Below are 22,246 nucleotides of genomic sequence, written 5' to 3' on the forward strand. Positions count from 1 at the left end.
CATTTTCATTGACTTACAGGTACTGGGAAATTTTTAATTTCTTCTTTAATTTCTTGGTTAACCCAACTCATTCTTTAGTAGGATGGTCTTTTTAAAAAATGTTTAATGTTCATTTATTTTTGAGAGAGAGAGACAGAGACAGAGTATGAGTGGGGGAGAAACAGAAAGAGAGGGAGACACAGAACCCAAAGTGGACTCCAGGCTCTGCACTGTCAGCACAGAGCCCAAACTGTGAGATCATGACCTGAGTTGAAGTTGGACAGTCAACCGACTGAGCCACCTAGGCGCCCCAGTAGGATACTCTTCAATCTCCAAGTGTTTGTTGTCTTTCCAAATTTTTTCTTGTGGTTGATTTCAAGTTACATAGCATTGTGGTCTGAAAATATGCACAGTATGATCTTGATCTTTTTAAACTTTTTGAGGGCTGATTTGTGTCCCACTATCTGATCTTTCCTGGAGAATGTTCCATGTACACTCAAGAAGAATGTATATTCCACTGCTTTAGGATGAAATGTTCTAAATGTATCTGTTAAGTTTATGCTGTCCAGTGTGTCATTCCATGGCAGTGTTTCCCTGTTGATTTGTTGTTTAGGTGATCTGTCAATTGCTATAAGTGGGTTGTTGAAGTCCCTACTATTATGGTATTATTATTATTGAGTTTCTTTGCGTTTGTGATTAATTGATTTGTATATTTGGGTTCCTTCATGTTTGGAACATAAATGTTTACATTTGTTAGGTCTTATTGGTGGATAGACCCCTTAATTATGATATAATTCCCTTCTTCAATCTTGTTACAGTCTTTATTTTAAAATCTAGATTGTCTGATATAAGTATGGGTACTCTGGCTTTCTTTTGGTAACCATTAGCATGATAGATCATTCTCCATCTCCTTACTTTCAATCTGAAGGTGTCTTTAGGTATAAAAGGGGTCTCTTGTAAACAGCATATAGATGGATTTTGTTTTGTTTTCCATTCTGTTACCCTATATCTTTTGATTAGAGCATTAAGTCCATTGACATTTAGAGTGAGTACTGAAAGATATGAATTTATCACCATTGAGTTGGAGTTTCTGGTGGTGTTCTCTGGTCCTTTCTTGTCTTTGTTGCTTTTGGTCTTTTTTCGTTTTATCTTTTTTTCCCCTCAGAGAATCCCCCTTAAAATTTCTTGCACTGCTGGCTTAGTGGTCATAAATTCCTTTAGTTTTTGCTTGTTTGGGAAACTCTTTACCTCTCCTCCTATTTTGAATGACTGCCTTGCTGGATAAAGAATTCTTGGCTTCATATTTTTTTCTGATTCAGTATATTGACTATATCTTACCACTCCTCTCTGGCCTGCCAAGTTTCTGTGGATAGATTAGATGCAAACCTCACCTGTTTTCCCTTGCAGGTTAAGGGCTTTTTTTTTTCCTTTGCTGCTTTCATAATTCTTTCCTTGTCTGTGTATTTTGTGAATTTGACTATGATATGCCTTGTTGATATTTGTTTATTGTTGAATCTAATGGTAGTTCTCTGTGCTTCTTGGATTTTGATGTCGATGTCTTCCCCAGGTTAGGAAAGTTTTACACTGTGAATTACTCATATAAACCTTGTATCCCCTTTTTTCTCTCTCTTCATCTTCTGTGACCCCTATGATTTAGATGTTTTTCCTTTTTAGTGAATCACTGAGTTCTCTAATTCTAATATCATGCTCTTTTGCCTTAGTCTCCCTCTTTTTTTCTGCTTCATTATTCTCCATAGTTTTGTCTTCTATATCACTGATTAGATGGTCTACTTCATCCATCCTTGTTGCTGTGGCATTCTTTTGAGATTGCATCTCAGTTATAGCATTTTAAATTTTGTCCTAACTAGATTTTTCTTCTTTTATCTTTGCAGAAAGGGATTCTATGCTTTTTTTCAACCCCAGCTAGTATTCTTATTATCGTGATTCTAAATTCTAGTTCAGACATCTTGCTTATATCTGTGTTGGTTAAGTTCCTGGCTGTCATTTCTTTTTGTTCTTTCTTTTGGGGTGAATTCCTTCATTTTGCCATTTTGGAAGAAGAAAAAGAATTAATAAAATAAAAAATTAAAAATAAAATTAAAAACAGCACAAGAAAGGAAGCTAGATCATACATATGTTTTGATCTGATTGTTGAAAGAAGCTTGATTGAATAGAGAAAAAGGGGAAAGAAAAGAAAGAAAAGTAAGGAAACATTTAAAATTTTTAAAACATGTGTATAGTAAAATAGAATAAAATGAATTGAAGAAGGTAAAATAGAATAAAAAATAAGTTTACAAAAAATAGAAAATATTATATAAAATTACAAAAAAAAATCTTTATATAAACAGAAAATAAAAATAAATTTTTCTCTTTCTGTATCTAAGAATAAAAAAAGAAAAGAAACTGAATAGATGGACCAGTGAACAGAATGAAATCTGAATGAAATCTGAATGAAATGGCATCTAGTTTCCCTTGGAAGTCAAACTATGAAGCACTTTATAGTTCGTACACTAAGAAGGCAGAGAGACTTATGATCCCTTAGGGCTTGGTTGGAGCAATTGGATGGGGCTTGGTGTAATGGCTCCATTCTCCACTGAATAGCACTACTTAGCTTACTGGGGTGGATCGTTCTGGTGATTGTATGTGCATGTGTGGGAGAGGTAAAAATGGTATCACCCATCTTCCCAGTCTCTAGCACCAACACTCTGTGCTCTGACCGAGGGACAGTCAACTCCCCTCCTTTGTCTCCATCTTCCATCCACATCCTGCTTCTACACTGTCCACATCCAAGCTGTCAGTCTGCCAGGCGGTACTTCCCTCCCGAATTTTATCTCAGATGGGGCTGTGTTTCCAAACCCCTTGCTTCTGAGGGCCCTGTGGCTTGGACCCTCCCTGACCCTCTGTAGGAGGGCCTTGCCAAGCAATGGCTGGGTGCCAGCTTATCCCCAGGAACGTTCCTGCAATCGCACTCCTACAGAGGCTCAGAGGATGTGGCCAGATGCCAGCTTGCCCCAGAATAAGTTCCTGTGATCACATAGCCACAGCAGTTCAGGGATTATGGTAAATCACAGTACAGAATCAGTGCCAGGTTCCACCACACCCTGGTGTTTTTGTTCCAGAACCAGCCAGCAATTGTGTTCTCCTGGATTTGCTGGGACCTTTGCCTGTAGGGAGGCTGTATGGCCTCTACCAAATGCCCTCCTAGTAGGCATTCTCCCTGTGTGTCCCACAGACCCCTCAGACCTTGTTGCCTGCTCCCAGGGATTCACCCTTCCCACCAGAGCACTACGAGGTATAGAGCTGCAGAATTTCCAATGCTGCTCTATCCTCTCCTTTCTTCTTTCTCCCTTTCTTGTTCAGTCACTTGTGAGAGTTTCCCCTCTTTCTCTTTCTCTCCAGCTGCTTTCAACAGAGGGTGCTTTTCCTGTACTCCCCCGCTCTGTCCTCTCTCCACAAGTGAAAACAGCTCCCTGACCTCTGTGGCTTCTCTCTACCCCAGTTCACCTCTCTGTGATGTGTACCTGCCAAGTTCTGTTGCTCAAGTTATGCAGATTGTTGTGTTAATCTTCAGATCAATTTTCTAGGCATGCAAAATGGTTTGGTGCTGATCTAGCTGCATTTCAGAGAGGAGAAAAGCAGAGAACTTCCATGCTGCTCCGCTGTGTTGGCCCCTCCAACCAAATTATCTTTTTTTAATGTTTATTTTCGAGACAGAGAGAGAGAGAGGGAGGGAGGGAGGGGCAGGGCAGAGAGAAAGGGAGACAAAGAATTTAAAGCAGGCTCCAAGTTGTCAGCACAGAGCCTGGACACAGGGCTGGAACTCGGGAATGGCGAGCTCATGACCTAGGCTAAATTCAGAGCCCTAACCGACGGAGCCACCCAGGTGCCCCTAAATTTTTCTATTTTTAACTTTTAATTTTATTTTTACTGTTCTGGGTTTTGTTGTAAATTTCTTTTTAAAAATATTTTTATTTATACATTTTATGTTGCTGTATCTTTTTTAGAAGAATATATAGAATGAATGAGTTTTAAAAATCTAATATTTTGTTAGTAAATATCTAACTTCTCTTACTACACTTAATAACGGTATAAATTTATTTTAAAGTAACACTAGAGGCATGCTTGGGTGGATCAGTTGGTTAACTGTCGGACTCATGACTTTAGCTCAGGTCGTGATCTCACAGTTTTGAATTCAGGCCCCATGTAGGGCTCTCTGCTGTCAGCTTGGGATTTTCTCTGTCCCTTTCTCTCTGCCTCTCACTCACTCGTGCATATTCTCCCTCTCTCTCTCTCTGTGTCTCTCTCTCATTCAAAATAAATAAATAAACATTAAAAAATAAAAGTAACACTAGATATTGAAATGCCTTATAGATGTTGAAAATGTAACTAAATTTTAATTCTGTTTATTAATAGCAATAGTCTTTTCTTCTATAGCAGTATTGTCTAACAGAAATGTAATACAAGTCACAACGTAATTGCATATGTAACTTATACTTCCCTAGTAACTACATTAACGAATTAAACTTAAAAAGGTGACATTAATTTTAGTAATATATTTTACTTAACCCCCAATACATCCCAAAATGCTATCATTTAAACATATAATCAAAATGAAACGTAATGAGATATTTTAGATTCTTTCATACACTACTTTAGTTTAACATATTAAAATGTGGCACATGTGACCAGGGGTATGTCATATTTATTGGTCATTACAATTCTAAAGGAAAGGCAAAATTTATTTCAATTTAATAATCTCCTACAGTGTACACAGTGCTGTACAATGTGTTGATAAAATATATGAGATTCAGCTGGGTAGCCAGGAGAATATAAAAAAGCAATTTCAGCTTTGACGATCTTGTGGAAACATCACCGGGTAGTTTATTAAAGCTCTATATGTTTATTACATCCTGGAAAGTGGATGTAGGTCTCAAAAATCCCGTTAGTGACAAGAATACTTTTACCATTAAACAGAAAACAGTAGGGAGGATTTGGTTAGACTGCACACTCACTGCACAAGTTTCTTCCTGCAGGCAAAGGAATTAATAGTTTATCAATGTTATTGTTCAATGACCCATATCAATGGGGCTGCCTCTGAATGGTCTTCATTGGTTTAATTATCACAGAATTCCCACACTATATAAGAATCTGGGTGTGTGCTCTTCTTTCCTCCCCCTGTTCAGCAATACACACATAACAATTTACAAGGTCACTGCATTCCTATTAGAATGCCTGGTGAAAAACAACAATTAAAAATACCAAGTGCTACTGCTAGGAATTTATCCAAGGGCTACAGGAGTACTGATGCATAGGGGCACTTGTACCCCAATGTTCATAGCAGCACTCTCAACAATAGCCAAATTATGGAAAGAGCCTAAATGTCCATCAACTGATGAATGGATAAAGAAATTGTGGTATATATACACAATGGAATACTATGTGGCAATGAGAAAAAATGAAATATGGCCTTTTGTAGCAACGTGGATGGAACTGGAGAGTGTAATGCTAAGTGAAATAAGCCATACAGAGAAAGACAGATACCATATGGTTTCACTCCTATGTGGATCCTGAGAAACTTAACAGGAACCCATGGGGGAGGGGAAGGAAAAAAAAAAAAAAAGAGTGGGAGAGAGCCAAAGCATAAGAGACTGTTAAAAACTGAGAACAAACTGAGGGTTGATGGGGGGTGGGAGGGAGGGGAGGGTGGGTGATGGGTATTGAGGAGGGCACCTTTTGGGATGAGCACTGGGTGTTGTATGGAAACCAATTTGTCAATAAATTTCATATATATAAAATAAAAAATAAAAAAAAATACCAAGTGCTAGAAGGGACATGGAGCAACTGAAACTCTCCTACACTGTTGGTGAGAATAGAAAATGGCACGGTCACTCTGGAAAACACTTTCTTATAAAGTTAAACATATAATTACCACCTCACCCAGCAATCCCACTCTGAGGTATTTACTGAAGTGAAGGAAAATTTGAGTTTGCACAAGCCAAGGATTTCTAGAAACTAGAGATGGAGGGAAGGCAATGACTATGAAAAAGCACAGGAGAATTTTTTGACATGACTGAACATTTCTTTATCTTGATTGCATTGGTAGTTACATAATTGTAGGCATTTGCCAGACTCATAGAGTCATACATAAAAAAGAGTGACTTTTACTATAGATGTTGCTAAAAGAAAAATGTATTGGGTCACTAGTAAATGCTAGGTCCAAAGGAGGGACAAAGATAAGAGAGTATAAATATGATGCAATACCAATTCATGCAAAGTAATGGAATTTGACCTGGCAACCAGTATTGCTTTAGGTTAATTCAACTCAGTAAATATTTTTTGCCTACCCTGTGTCAGATACTGTTCTTGGTCCACAGATAGATAGTAAAACATCTGCTGACTTCAAGAAGCAGTGTTCTTTTTTCTATGACGTATGCAGACATATGATGGACATTTTTATAATTTGTTCTCCTCCAAAGTTAAGTAAATACAGTTTAAGCATGTTTGCTGTAAAGCAAACACAAGGAAGCTGTTCAGAAAGGATACTAGGCAGGGGGTGCCTGGGTGGCTCAGTTGGTTGGGCAGCCGACTCTTGATTTCCACTCAGGTCATCATGATCCTGGGGTCATGGGATCGAATCCTATATCAGGCTTTGCCCTGAGCATGGAGCCTGCTTGAGATATTCTCTCTCTCTCTCTCTCTCTCTCTCTCTCTCTCTCTCTCTCCCTCCCTCCCTCCCTCCCTCCCTCTCTCCTTCTCTCTCTCTCTCTCCCCCTCTGCCTCTCTTCCCCCATCATTCTCTCTCTCTCTCTCTCTCATATTAAAAGAAAGAAAGAAGGGATAGCAGCTTTTGAAATATATGTTCATTTCTATTCCTTATCATGTTTGGGATGTCAGTACCCTTTAAATTAATTCACTGGAAAGTAGGTAATATTAAGTAGAAGTGTATCTTGCTACTAGCAGTGATAGAAAAAGGCCCATCATGGGAAACAGTGTGCTAAGATATATCATACATTTCTAGTGCTGATGACTCTGTACAAGACTCAACTTGAGTGACAACCACTTAGTCCTGGGTGAGTGACTTTTTCCTAGTAATGAAACAACTCACTCTGATGATGGAAGCCATTGCAATCCTGCAGTCAGCCTAATAAAATCATTCCTGATGGGAATAAAGTAGGAGTCTTGGCACAGTGAATATTCAGAGAGCGACAAAAGCATTATCTCACAGTATAACACCTTTTGGGTGGCTTAAGGTTATACCTACATGTGCTTTACATCAACACCATTTTTCTTTATCTGCTCCTCATGTTCCACTCCTCAGTTGTATGCTGTCTCATCTTTCCATTGTGTTCCGCTCTGAAGGGAGTAGGCCTGTCGGATATCCAGGAAGAAAATAACTTCTATGTTTGCATAGTGTTTAATGGCTATATAGCACTTTTAATTTAACTCAAACAGCTCTGTATGGTAAATAAAGGCAATATTAATATTTCAGTTGCAGGAAGAAACAGGAGTCCAGTGGGGTTGTAAGTTGTCCAAGTTGCCCAACAAGAGTGGGATGGAATCAGTTCTCAAGTCTGAATCTTCTGATCCCTAGCCCAGTGCACTTACACCTCTATCATGATATCTCATTACTAATTGTGCTGGCTTTTGGTTTAAGAAGCTATGGGCAGATGGGGCGCCTGGGTGGCTCAGTTGGTTAAGTGTCCGACTTCAGCTCAGGTTATGACCTCACAGTTTGTTAGTTTGAGCCCCGCATTGGCCTCTGTGCTGACAGCTCAGAGCCTGGAGCCTGCTTTAGATTCTGTGTCTCATTCTCTCTCTGCCCCTCCCCCACTGTGTTCTGTCTCTCTCTGTCTATCAAAAATAAATAAAAATGTAAAAAAAAAAAGCAGCAGCTATGGGCAGTGACATAGTTTTGTTTTGTTTTAATTGATACTCTGGACTACAGAAAACAGATCCCACAATGCCCAAATTATCTCTGGCACAAAGCCCATGAATATGGTATATATACCATATGTTAAATGAGGGAATTTGACTTCTTTCTTTGATCCAAATAGTGTATAACAATTGCCTTGCTGGTAGGCTTGTAGAAATACTGATTTTAACCAGTGCAAGTCATAGTTACCATGATGCTGTTATTTGAGGGGAAAATGGAAAGGCTCTTGTAGGTTTGAACTGTCATGTCACCGGAATATATACCTGTTCTTAAAATCCTCACATTTTTTTCTTCTTGGCTTAAAATGTCTGCTGTAGGTATGGGGGGAAGATGTGAGATATTTGGCCAGTGTCCATTATTAATGAGTCAGTGTTAATTAAACAAGTATTTTGTATATACTTCTATGAAAAGAGACTATTATAATTACTATAACTACCTCTTATTAAGTGATTAGTAAAGATTAACCCTTAATATATTATTTTCTTTATTCCCACAACAACCTTATGAGGAAACTTTGAATGAGGAGATGAGACTTACAGGTTAAATGACATGTTCAACTAAAAAATGGAAGAGCTGGATTCCAACCCAGATTTTCCTTAGCTGTGATTTTGTGAGCAAGACATAACCCTTGTACTCAAGTAGATGCAAGTGTGTAAGGGATCCTGAGAAAAGGCTAAGCAAGTGGAGAGAGAGCAGTTCATGGCAGATATGATGGGATCTGTAAGAGGAAAATGAGCAAATTTCAAAAAGAAGCAAAACTCTCACCTGGGCTAAAAGCAGAAGAGGGATCATGGAGGATGCGTCATCTGAGATGGGCTTGGAAGGAAAGATAGTGGCATATAGGGATGTTTACCTGTAGACTGTAAATATGCTTAAGTAGACATGTTGATTCTGCATTATCAGTAGAGAACAAAACATGAAAATTCTGGCTCCTGAAGTTTTATTTGAAATCCTTTATTCACCCATGGGTCAAAACTCAGAACTAGTGCCCTCACTAGTTCGCTCTCTCTCTCTCTCTCTCACACACACACACACACAGAATAATAGTGATGGTGTGTATACATATACACTTAGTATAATTAGTATGATTTAAAAAGTTATCCTCCTCAAAATGTCCTGGTTCTCAGGAGGAATATTTAAAGGTGAAATAACATGATGTCTGCCACTTAAAGTGATCCAACAAAAAAGAGTGTATATATGTATTATATATATTATATGTGTATTATTCATTTATATATGGACCATTCTTAAGGAAGAATAAAGTAGAGTGTGTGTATGTATGTATGTATGTATGTATAGATATAAAAAGGGGTGAGGGAGAGAGGGAAGGGAAGAAAGAGAGGAAGAGAGACAGAGACAGAGATAGAAGAAATATCTGAAATATGTTAACAATTAGTACATATGGGTTCTAAGTGAAGAGTATGTGGGTGTTCATTATACTGTAACTCTTATTTGTTTCATATTTTTCATTAAAAGTTAGGAGCGAACAGGGAACATATAAAAATAGCAAAAGAAGCAAATAAAAACCACCCATAACCCCCCAGTCTGATATAGCCACATTAACACATTAACAGAATGAATTCTGTTTCAGTCTTTTTCTAGATGTATGGACCTTTTTGCATAATTTTGTCATCAAGTTGTATGTACGGCTCTACAACTTGCTGTTTTTCATTTAGCACTGTAACCCAAGCATTTTCTCACATCAGTAAAATCCCTAAGTCTAGTCCCTTCTCAAAGGGAAAGGAATTAGGTTCTGCCTTTGAAGAGAAAAGTATCATAGAATTTGTGCGCATATTTAAAAATCACCACAATTACCTTTGCTCATCAAGAGGTCACAGATCAGGGGGATTGTCAGGATGGAAATAATTCTACAGTAAATGTTGATTCAGTGAGGGCTAAACTTTTAGGGTCTAGAATAGATCTGATGGATCTAGGTCAGCCTAAGTAATTACATATCCCCAGCACCTTACACCGTGTAAACACTATAATACATGGTAGATACATTATGAATGTTGAATGGATAAAGGAAGGAAAGATTGATTAGATATGGGTAGATGATGGCTGGATGAAAGAATCTCAACTTTTAGGATCCCCAGCCGTAATTAAACTAATCCTTCAAATACGGTAATTCAGTGGCCAATCTGGTTGCATTTGGTTCAGAATTACTTCTTTAACAATAAGACAACTTAACTCAAAACAGTTCACATAAGCCAAATGTTGTGGAAAACCAGGTTGAAACTCTCATGTGTATGTTATTCAGGATTTCTAATCAGAAAATAGAACCTACAGTCAAGAGCAAGTCAATAGCCCCACATGCTCTGATATTATTAAGGAGACAGCCATTGTTTTTGAGCAGAAGAAAATGTTCTCACCCTCTAGGCTTAGCAAATTCATATGGGAAGAAAGGTGACTGTTACTGTTCTATATTACTTTCCTTTTTCACCAGCTTGAATCACTTGCTATTTTTGAAAAGTTACTTCCTGTCTAGCAAGATGCAGTTAATGGCAGAGCAGCAAATTTCTCACTCATCAATCTGAACTAGCAGGTCTAAACCAGCATAGCACTTTTGAGAGAGCTGTTGAGAGAAAACGGAATGTCATCAGATTGGTTATCTTCGAGAGGTTTTCATGAAGCACATGGCTAGTTTTCTGAAGAGTGAAAAATAAGCCTCAGGGTGACAGTGTTCTATTGTTCAGGCAAAAATTATGAAAAATCCATTGAACTCCTCTTTAATGTTGTTATTGAGTATCCAATCTTGGGACTTGCCTTAAAGTTTCTGTTTTGAAGACCCTGGATTAGACATGCTGTTAGAATTTTTTTTTAATCTAGGGAAGTTATTCTACAGGTAAATAAAGGCAATTTGTAGCAATTTATTCAGCATACATTTAAGGAGATCTTATTAGACACTTGCTGGTGTGCCAAGCCCTGGGAATACAGGGTGAACAAGAGACAAAGGGTGCCTCCCTTCATAGCCATTAAGGTCCAGCTTTTTATTCCTGAATGAAAACTCAGTATCAAACTCCAGTAAGGCCTGAACTTTTGACATTTTCATTGTCTTGCCCAAAAGTGGAGGAGAACTTGATTGTGATAGACTTTTTGAAACACTTCTTCTAAGGGAGTTATCATGTTGTAAGGGCAATTCAAGGAGCTCAGTGGAGAAGCCCACATGGTGAGGAACCTCCAGCTATTAGATGAACTTGGTTCTACCACAGGCCCAGTGACTTCAGCATGGAAGGAACTTCTCTCTAGAAGGGTGTACCCTTTTCTACTTAGTCAGGTGGCCACCATGGGCAATACTGTGAACTGTATACATCTATAATTTTAGTTTGAACTTTTCATATTGCAAAAGGCAGAAGCTCAAACACTGTGTTGTCCTCAGGAGCAGTCTTAGGGAATTTCAAACAATGGCACCAGGACTGGTTTCTCGGCTCTACTTCCTTTGGATATGAGCTGTCTCATTGCATCCCTTGGTTTTATTCTCTTCATGGTAACAAGATAGCTGCAGCCTCAGAAGCATCATATTCTCACACCCTGCTCCAGAGGAAGAGTAAAAGCTTTTCTTTCCAAAGGCCTCAGTGAGCAGTTCCTGGAATCCTACTGCTCTGATTGGTTACATGCCTATTTTTGAACTAGTCACTGTGGGTGGGATATGCTAATTGGCTTAAAACCAGTCAGAACTCTTCACTGAAGCTGGAATGTGATCAATGCCCCTCAAGCTGCCCACTGAGGGTAAGGGACAGGTGATTTTTTAAATGATATTCAGGCATTAATAGGAAAAAGAGGGTCTATGCATGCCTTTGCCACTGTCTTTGATGTTCTCAGCCTTATTTTAATTTCTTTTTAAAAATAGTCTTTAGTTTTTAGAACAGTTTTAAGTTTATAGAAAAATTGTTAGCTAGTGCAGAGGGTTTCCAACATACTGCACACCCAATTTCCCCTATAATTAACACCTTACGTTAGATGCTACATTTGTTGTAACTAATAAACCAATATTTGATACAGTATTATTAAGGTCCATAATTTATTCAGATTTTCTAATTTTCACCTAACTTCCTTCTGTTTCTGGATCCCATTCTGGATACAACATTACAATTAGCTGTCATGTCTTCTTAGGCTCCTCTTGGCTGTGGCAGTTTCTCAGACTTTCCTTGGAATCCCACTCTTTCACCTTGTAACTTAAATCAAGTGTTACCTTTATCAAGTCAATGTGTCCAGCTCATAGTAGGAGTTGAAGAAATTACTTGTTGGATAGTTGAATTAAGAAAAGCTGACTTTTATAGTCCCAGTTCCTTTTTATGGCTTTAGAAATTTTCCCTCTAGGGGGATTTGCATCTTAAACTGGAATTTAGTTTAAATCAGAGTAGATGATGCTCTAAGTATGAAGTTACAAGTTCAGTTGGGGGAGGTGGTGATGATGGGATTGGGGGAGAGAGAAGGAATATGTTATTTAGCCATTGAGGATTTCATGGCACATCTGAATTAGGTGTATGTAAAGTCTCATGTCATGGGTAGAACTTTGACATAATAGAGGATGGGATTCAGAAGATAGCAACTTGGGGCTCCTGGGTGGCTCGGTTGGTTAAGTGTTGGACTTTGGCTCAAGTCACGATCCCAGTTTGTGAGTTTGATCAAGGCCTGTGTCAAGCTCTGTACTGACAGCTCAGGGTGTGGAGCCTGCTTCAGATTCTGTGTCTCCCTCTCTCTGCCCCTTCTCCCCCCTCTCTCAAAAATAAATAAATATTAAAAAAAATAGCAACTTGTAGGATGTTTGGGAGGGAAAATTATTAGTCAAAGAAATAACTACTACAGGTTATTTGCTTTATTGTATCTAAGGAAAGGTAAATTTGGAAAGGGAGGCTGGGGCTCTAGAAGATGATAAGAGGTGATTATTTATTTACTTTATTATTATTTATTTATACAACCTTCATACCCTGAGGCTAGGGAGAAGTGTTGATAATTTTTTTAGCCTAGTTTATCTGTCAGTAATTAACAAGTTAATGTTTAGTCCTTCAGAGTCTGCTAACAGCCATCTGTAACCTTTAGCTGTGAGACATCTAAGACCAGGATGGTTCTAGCAAATCATGGCTCTTTTCATCATTTAATGCTGCCCATATTCATTCTCTGGCTCTAGAGGGTGATAGTGACAGGCAGTTCCTAGAACTAACAGAGAACCTGAGTGAAGCTCTAAATACTAATTGTGTGGAATTTGCTGCCCGAGGTCAGTGAGTGTTTAGTCTTGGTCAAGGGTAGGAGTTTTTTAGTCTCCTACAAGAAGACTCAGGTTGGAGTAAGACAGGGAGGGTGTCAGTGGCTTTCCACTTCCATAAACAGGTATGGAATCTTATAATCGGCCAATCTCAGGCTCAAACAGACCAACACTGAGTAAATAATCTGATGAAGCAGGAAAACTGGTGTTCCATGTCCCAGCTGTTCTTTTCCTAGCCCTTTCCTCAATGCTGATTCTGATCCCACCCTCCTCAAGCTGTACGGCCTTTATGCTAAGGTTCTCACACTCTCGTATTTCCCTTTAAAAACCCACTCTTAGGAAAAGGCATTAACAAACCCATTTATATCGGAATGTGAATATCTGTAAATGCTCAACCTTTGTCAAGGAATGAACACTTAATTGTGGAATTTCAGGCATCATATAGTATGCCTAGGGTGTGGAGGGTGGATACAGTTTCAGGTAGGATCCCTGCTAGCCCAGTGCTCCTGAAATGTGGCCTTAAGTACCCAGATCCTACCCTGTGTAAGACCAGAGCTGGGAAGTGAGGTCAGGCGTAGCAAGCACCCTGCTCAGCTGCAGTGAGTTGGAGAAAGGCTCTCTTTTCCCAAGTGAGATTTTTCTGTTTGATACAAGAGTCTTGCAATCCTTTCATTGTATTATTGAAGAAAACAGCCATTTGTCTCACTGCTCTGTGTTTCAGGTGAATGTGTTTTGTTCAACAAACATTTCTTGAGCACCTACTTATTCCAGGTGATGTATGAAGCTCTGAGCTAGGTCAGGTGGCATTGACTTCCCAGGGTTATGGTCTCATCTGGGACGCCTATACAGGAGCATGTCATTCTGTCAGGAGGCCCATTAGGGAGTTCATTCTTCTCTGGTTATAGAAGGACAAAGGGAAGCTGGGAGATGAGGGGTGAATCCTAACTTGGAGGGGCTGCTTCAGAAGCACCTGGAAGTTTAGGAGTACCTTGTTGGATTTGGCAGGAAAAGATGGAGAAAAGGAAAGTCATTCCCAACACAAAGACTAGTCATATGGTGGATAACCTGGTGAGGCTATAGCCTGAGAAGCACAGAAAAGAAAGAAAGGGAAATAATTATCAGCAAAATCTTGGGGCCAGTTAGGTTCCAGAAATGAACTCAGACAGACCTGGGTCCCAGGTGTGGCTTCACTGTTTACTACCAATATAATTTTGGACATTTTGCTAAACTTTTCTGTGCCTCATTTTCTTATTTGTAAAAATGGGAATAATAGTAGTAACTAGCTTATAAGCTTGATGTCAGGTTTAAAAGAGATATCTAGGATATATTCTTAGAATGGTTTATGATACATGGCAATGGCTCAGAAAATGTTATTGTATAGTTAAAGTACCATTAGACATTGTATGAAATAAACCTCCAAATTTCAGTTCTTAATACAACAGAAGTCTATTTTTCACTCATATAATGATCCTATAGGGATGCTCCTATTCTCAGGGGCTCTTCAATTCAGTGATTTTATCATCCTTTGGGATCTAAGAGCCCTTGGCATTTAGTCAGCATATAGAGGTGAGAAAAACACAACTCTTCTTAACCCTTACCCAGGACTGAAGGCAACACATATCACCTAGTGAGAACGGGTCCCATAGCCCTACCTGGCTGGCAGCTGCTTCACAGAACAATTCTATGCCCAGGAAGAGGAACCTGGATTTTAGTGTACAATTAGCTTCCCCTGCCTCTGTTAGATGATGAAGAAGAGGAGGAGGAGGCTGGGGTCTAATCAAGGAGCATCTTGGCTCTAGATTGAGGATCAAGATTTTGCCCAAACACATCATGGTTTGGAGGAAGCAGCAGTGATACCCCATCATACATCTGAAATTCTTTGCTCAGTTTCTCATGTTTCTTCAGGTGGGAGCCTTACACTTCTGAGGCTCAGGGAGCAAGTGGTCGTCTTGTTTTCCCTGTCATCGCCGAAATGAAGTGGGTGATGGGATTTATGGTTTATATAAGGCTTTTGAGTTCGTTTATTAGAGCGAGTTCATGCAGAGGGTTAGCCAAATAGCCCTCCAAGTTGAAAAATAATAACACTGCAGCTTTATCTCTGCTTTTATCTGAGGAGCTACAAAGCACTTTACAAAGCCTGACAGCATCCCCCTGAGGTGACTAATATTATAGCTATTTTAACAGGGAGATTTTATCTCTATTACAAGTTGGTATAAAGCTGTTCTGAAAACACTTTGGCCAAGGTTAAAAATTCTATTCAGGAAAAAGAAGCAGTTGGACACAAGCTCTGTTTTCCATTCTTCCCATTAGGGACTGTGTAGAGGTCTATATTTTATCATTATGATGATTTTCTTGCCTATATCTCTGGTACAGTTCTCCATACAGGAGACCAATGGTGCCATCGAAACTCTTTCAGACATTTTAGGAGAAAATTATTTCCCTTAAGAAGCTAAAATTTCCTCCCTAGAGGAGTGACACTGTTCTATGAGTCCAAAGGGGTGAGAGCAAAAATCTTTCCTCCTAACTAAGCTCACATGTGAATTTATGCTGAAAGCATTAGGAGGACTTTACTGTTTAACGTATCTTGGTAGATGCTCTTTTTTGGGAAAATCAGAATTTTGGCTGCTATAGGCATACTTTTTCTGAGATCTCTCTTTAATAATTTTTATTACTAATTACATGCTTTGGAAACAAACATCCTTTAGAATCCTGGTATTGCCATTCTTATTGAGGGCAAATTTGGGGTGGAGAGAGTTTCTTTTTTATCCATTAAGTACAGAACCTTTATTCTGATGCTGTAGATCCAGTGTTCAGACTCTGAGATGGATAGTTGCATGTAAGACATTTATGGGAGAGTACTCTCATGAATCACTTTTATGAGGAAGTGAAGGAAGTAAGATCGGGCACAAGGAGAAGTTCAGCTGTGAAGCATTGTAACAAAGCCTCAGCCAGTACCACTGGGAACTTTGGGAAATAGAATGGTCCATTGGAGTTGTCCAGAGATGAGGTAAAAGGAGCCTAGTGTTTTGTTTTTTTTTTTTTAATTTTTTTGATGTTTATTTTTGAGAGAAGGAGACAGAGTGCGAGCAGAGGAGGAGAAGAGAGAGAGGGAGACACAGAATCTGAAGCAGGCTTCAGGCTCTCAGAGCCTGACACAGGGCTCGAACCCATGAACTGTGAGATCATGACCTGAACTGAAGTCGAATGCTCAACCAACTGAGCCATCCCAAAAGCAGCCTAGCTTTTATATCCCTGCATTGACCAGCCATTGGATGTGGACTGCTTTTGGGAGGCAGGATAACTTTGAGCAAGGAAGCCCTCTCAGCCAAGAACAATTCCTGGGAGGAATTCTTCTGTGCACCACCACTGGCCAGCACTCCTCACATCCAGGGGAATGTGTGTCTTGTTTCTGAAAGGCAGCCTGGACAGTATACTGTAGCATCTACTATAGTTCACCTCTTGTGTGGTCAGATCCACTGCCTTCAAATACTAAGTTCATTCTATTTGGGAACAAGTCCTCAAGAATTCTGGCTAGGCTCTTTCCTGGGAGAACTTATAAGAAGAAGTTTAGAAGATAAACCTCAGCTCCAATTACTGCAGTTGGTCTCAGGGCCACATTGATATTTATTGTTTCCCTTTTCTGCTACCCACCCCTCACCCTCAAAATTCTTGCAGTCAAAGTAGCTTATCTTGTGAGGCAATCCAGAGTCTCATCCCTAAGGGGTCTCTGGTCACCATGTCCTTCTATGTGTGTGACTTCTATACTTGACCTTCAAAATTGGGCAAGAAAGTACCAAGAGATACCCTAATAGGTACTTGGTCAGAGGGAAATACTACCTCTCTGCAAGCCAAGATCTGTAGACCTGAATCACCTAGAGCTGTGAAGATGAGAGGCACAACTTCCCCAAGTAGGCACTAGGAATAAGGATAGTGGGGCCACTCCTACTTTCACCCCTTGATTCCAGATGCGTGTATTTTAACTACTGGTAGCATATTTCCCTTGAAAGGTGTCATCTCCAAACTGATATCTCAGCGAGCCTCCCAAATGCCAGCTGAGTCTGGAATCCTGTGAGTTGTATAGCATGTGATAAAGAGTGCTAGATGGCAATGCTCATATGCCCTCTGCTCTACCCTCTTTGCTCTAAAGTGGGTTCTTTGGTTCAGTGTGATGTTAGTGTGATTCTGTATTGGTGGATCAAACATTCTGTAAACCCTTGGATAATAATGTAGGATGAGACCCTATGGATAGAAGAAAGCAAATCCATACCCAGAATATATGTCAGTTATAGTCAAGATCAATCACTTTTAAGCAGAAGGAATTTAATGTAATCAACTTGCCACAAAGTAGATATTTGATCTTTTCAATACAGATCACTTCACTCCCTCCTCTTTCCAGTATGGAGGCCATTGGTCTTGTTTACTGGAAGATGAGACATTTGTCAGCAATGAAATCTAGGTAAGACTTGGTGTGAGGTTTCCCATGATGTCAGGCCCATGTATACCTCCCATTCCTGCCATGATGGCTACTTTGTTCATATGGTCATTGTGCCCAAACTGGCATGTCCAGTGACAGAGGCTGGTTGTCATCAAGTGCCTGAGTCATTCTGTCTACTTAGCTGTCAAAGGTTATTAATGTCCACAGTCCTCAAAATATGTTAATTTTTCACTTTACTCAGTGTATGGTTACCTGAGTAAATGGTCATAGATCCCACTGGGGAGCACTTGCCATGGTGTTCCAAGATCTTTTCTCCTGGTAACTTAATCTCTCCTGTAGCCTATGGGCTAAAGGTCTGAAAACTTGCTCAGATATGAAAAATGTATGAGGAATTAAAAAAATTATTGAAGAAAAACCCTAGGCTTCCTGACAATCCATCCTTAATTTGATTGTGTAAGCTAAGCAATACCCTGGTGAGATGCCCAACTATCTTGCCCCTGGAGAGTTTGTGTCCTATTAACCATTTCCATAGCTGTCTGTGGGTTAAATGTCTCTGGAAGCCACTCTGACTTTCCATTTACTGGAATAATTGTACCTACTTTGTTTCTGATGGCTGAGTGTCACTACCTGGCCTCTACTTTTTTGGAAACCTATCAAGTCTGTTACAATAAAGGAACCCAATTCTGTAACAACATCTCCTACCAATAGCCCTGGACTGCAAAGGGTGTCCACTATTGAACTTCTCAGTGATGTTGGTATCCTTATCAGCAGCAAATTCCTTATCATTTTTAATATTCAAAGTGACCTGTGAGTTCTCTGAGTCTACCCGAATACAGTTGACTGAAGGGTTTTCTAGCTTTATATACTATACCCTTTTTAGCATGCCACTGTTCTCAGCCCTTTGATCTTTCCTTTCATCTAACAATTATGGCATGACTTAGTATGAGCCATGAAAGCTTCCTTGAGCCATTCTATTAGCAAGCTAACGTCATCTGTTAAAGTCCTTGTCAGGGTTTTAAATCTTATATCCTTGGAGTATGTTCCTATGTAAACTCTATAAACTCTCCTTTATCCAATTTTATTTTCTTCTCCTTGAGCCAGCATCCTTAAGACCCAGGCTGTGCATCCTCTCTTGAATCCTGCTGGTACATATTGCTAGGTCCTTTCCTCCATTAGGAGGCCCAGTACTTCCTCAGCTGGTTAGTTATAGCTCGATCCTAGTTTTTGGTTTGTTGGCCAATAGGGGAGGTAGGGGTCCACTCTGAGGAAGCACATATTGTCTTTCAAGTCAAAGTTCTTTGTAGTATTATCATTAGGCAATGGGGGAATTATAGCTTTCAACAGGGAGGGTTGGGCCTCTTCTGTAAGCCCAAGTGGTTCAATGGGATGAGGGGTTTCAACTATTTTTAAGTATGTCAAATTGGAAGTCCCTAATCCAAGTCTCAAGGTCCTATTCTATCTCAAGGCATTAACCTTTCTTAGCAGACTTGATAGGGTAGTGAATTCAGCCTTCTCTGGAACTCTGCTACCATTATGATTAAGTCCCCAGCCTGATCTTCAGCTTATTCTGACCTCCCTCCTCTTTCCCACTATCAACTACCCTGGAGAGAGAATTCTTTTTTTATGTTTTGCCCAGGAGGCCCTCTGAATTTTATACTTCTCCTTAAATTAGTAGTCAGTCACCCTTGGTCTTCATGTTTACTGTCTTAGCTCAGATTCCGGGAAACAACTCTGAAATGAAGGTCCTTGTGCAGATAATGTATCTGGGTATGTTTTCAGGTATAATGCCCATGAAGGAATCATGGGAAGAAGGGAGAGGGGAGCAGTGAAATAATTGGCACAGAGGTTTCAACTGATCCCACTGAGAACTCTGGAGTGCTGCTGTACCATCGGAGATATCTTAAATTGATGCAAAGGAATTAGGGTTTTGTATCTCTATGTTGATCAGCCATTGGATGTGGATGGCTCCCTGAAAGGATGTGTGATCTTGGTGAAGGCAGTTCCTCTTGCCAAGGACAGTTCCTAGTTGTGAGCCAGCACTTCTGGCATTAGGGAAATGAGTGGCTTGATCCTGAAAGAACATCCCAGGAATGTACTACAGCATCCAGTGCACCGGGTATAGACCAGCTTAAAGCTTCCTAGTTAGGCCTGAGACACAAAAGTTGTCACCTCCACACTGAAAATAAGCATCAGACTCATAATTTAAAGGTCTGTATAATAATGCATTTACCTGTGTGTGATAACTCTGTGTGATAGTGAGATAATTCTTATTTTACAGATGAGGAAATTAAAGCACAGAAAGATACGTAACTTTCTTAAATTCACACAGCCAAGTGAATGGTAGAGCTGTAATTTGAATGAAGGACTAATTTCAGAGCGCTTGCTCTTAATCAGTACATTATTTTTACTCTGATTTCTGGTAAATGGTATTTAGATACTATTTTTATTATATCTTTGTAAGTCATGAACATACAGTAGTGTTATAAGAAAAGAATTATTGGAATTTACATTTAAATGTGCATTTTGGTGGATGTAGTCCATTTTAAAATGAGAAATCCTACATCTTTTGTGTCTTCCAATAGGAATGTAGTTCTCAGAATTGGCTATAGATTACAATCACTTGAGTAAAAATTTTAAAACTCCCAACACTCAGGCCACATACCAGAACAACTCAATCAGCATCTCTAGTGGTGAGATCCAGACATTAGTATTTTTTTGGAATTGCTCCAGGTTTTACAATATGCAGCTACATTTGAGAACTGCTTCCCTAGGGCTCCATTTGTCTCTCTGCCTCCAGAAGGGCTCTGCATTTGGCTATCTTCCCTCTCCATTGTGTTCCCGAGGAAACACATCCTTTGTTCATGCCTTTTATGGCTCATATCTCTTTCTAAGGTCCCAGACTCACTCCTGTATTGCCATTATGAAGTAGGCATTGCCAATTCCCATTTTTCATAGGAAATCAAGGCACTGAGAGGTTAAATAACTTACTTACCCTACCAGGTAGGAAGTAGTACAGCTAGGATCCAAACCCAGCCATTCTGGTTCTAGAGTTCACGTGATTGAATATTATACTATACCACTGGACATCTCTATCCATTATTTGAATCTTGCCTGCCAAACTAAACCCTTTAACTTCCCCTACCTCCAGCCTTTTCCCGTGTCCTACCCTCCAAAAAAGAAAACCAACAGTGCCCATTCTCTTGCATTGTTTGTCTTCATTAAAGGCACCTACCATTTAAGATTCAACTTTGATGCCTCCCTTTCCTTTGGCCCTTTTAGTTAAGAAACCTATTAGAAAACTAACCAAGAATTAGAAGATGACCAGAAGAGTCTGACTAACCTGGGGAGTGTGGGTATGGAAAGTCCAGTGAGATTCATGGAGGAGGTGAAGGGTAAATAAATACCCAAATCCAATCAATTATAAGCTCCTATTGATTCTGCCTCCTCCCAAATCTCCCACATCTGGCTGTTCTCCATTGCTGTAGTTCAAACCACCACTTCATCTCTTCTAAACCATTGCCCTTATTTTCTAACTCTTTTCTCTCCACTACAATACATCTTTGATCCAGACAAAACTGGCTGAAACACAGGTTTGGTCATGGCATCTAAGCCCACTGGTCAGAGGTACATTCTCAAATGTGGGCATGATTTTCATAGAATATTATAAGGCTGAGAAACTAATGTGACTTGATCCAACAGATTTTCTCCTGAAGGAACAGGAACTATGCAAGTAAAAAAACGTAGTTATGCCTTACAGACCATAGAACTCAGAAAAGAGGCGTAAAGTCATTTGCCTACAATAGCTAGGCAGAGAATATAGGTAAGCATCTGGGTAGATGAGGTGGGGAGCTGAGACAAACAAGAGTTTCTGTTCTGTGCTAAAGAAGTAGCTACTCTCAACTGAACACATCTTTACCTTGGGTGCTATGGGCCTGGTCTGTCCAGCCTTTCCCAGTTCTCTCCATAAGCCAGAAATTCAAATTTAATATGATATCTCTTGGCTTTTAAATGTTGGAAACAAATAAAATTTTTTGCTAGCATAGTATAGACAAACAAACCATGCCTATGGGCTGATGTGTTCTGTGGCCTCTAGTTTGCAATTAGTGGTCTAGGGAAAGTTGTTTTCTCCTCCATGTACTCTGACTCTGTAGTTGAATTGTAAATACCCTAAGGCCTTGAATTTTAAAAGTAGGTCCTGTAAATCCTAATGAAAAGTACTCTCCAGCAATCTCTGAAATGAGCTTTATCCTATTAAACAAAGAATGTGTGGCAGAAATGGAGACATCTCCTCAATGGTTATAGGGTAACTAGATGGACTGTGAAATTTTAATCAAGTAGAAAAGCATATGTACTTCACTGCACCAACATTTCCTCACACAGTCATGTTTCCCTGCTTCTAAACAAATGGAAAATGGAAAGAAAAAAATGGAATCTAACATTACTGAGCATCTTTAATATACAAAGCATGCTGCTAGGTATGATAACTATAGTATTAATTCTCCATATAACCTTAGAAACACAGCTAGGTGAACACTTGCTTTCCCTGGGCACACTCTCCATGAGAGTAATATTTGACATGAAGATGTTAAAACAATGATGAAAAGCTATTAGCTTTGCCAGTAAGATATCAGTGGTTAGACTGTGAGATACATGGAAAAGATAACCATGGGTAAAGTTTTCTTTTTTTCTTGAA

The sequence above is a fragment of the Lynx canadensis genome, chromosome C2, assembly GCF_007474595.2.
Source record: "Lynx canadensis isolate LIC74 chromosome C2, mLynCan4.pri.v2, whole genome shotgun sequence".
NCBI classification, from domain to species: Eukaryota; Metazoa; Chordata; class Mammalia; order Carnivora; family Felidae; genus Lynx; species Lynx canadensis.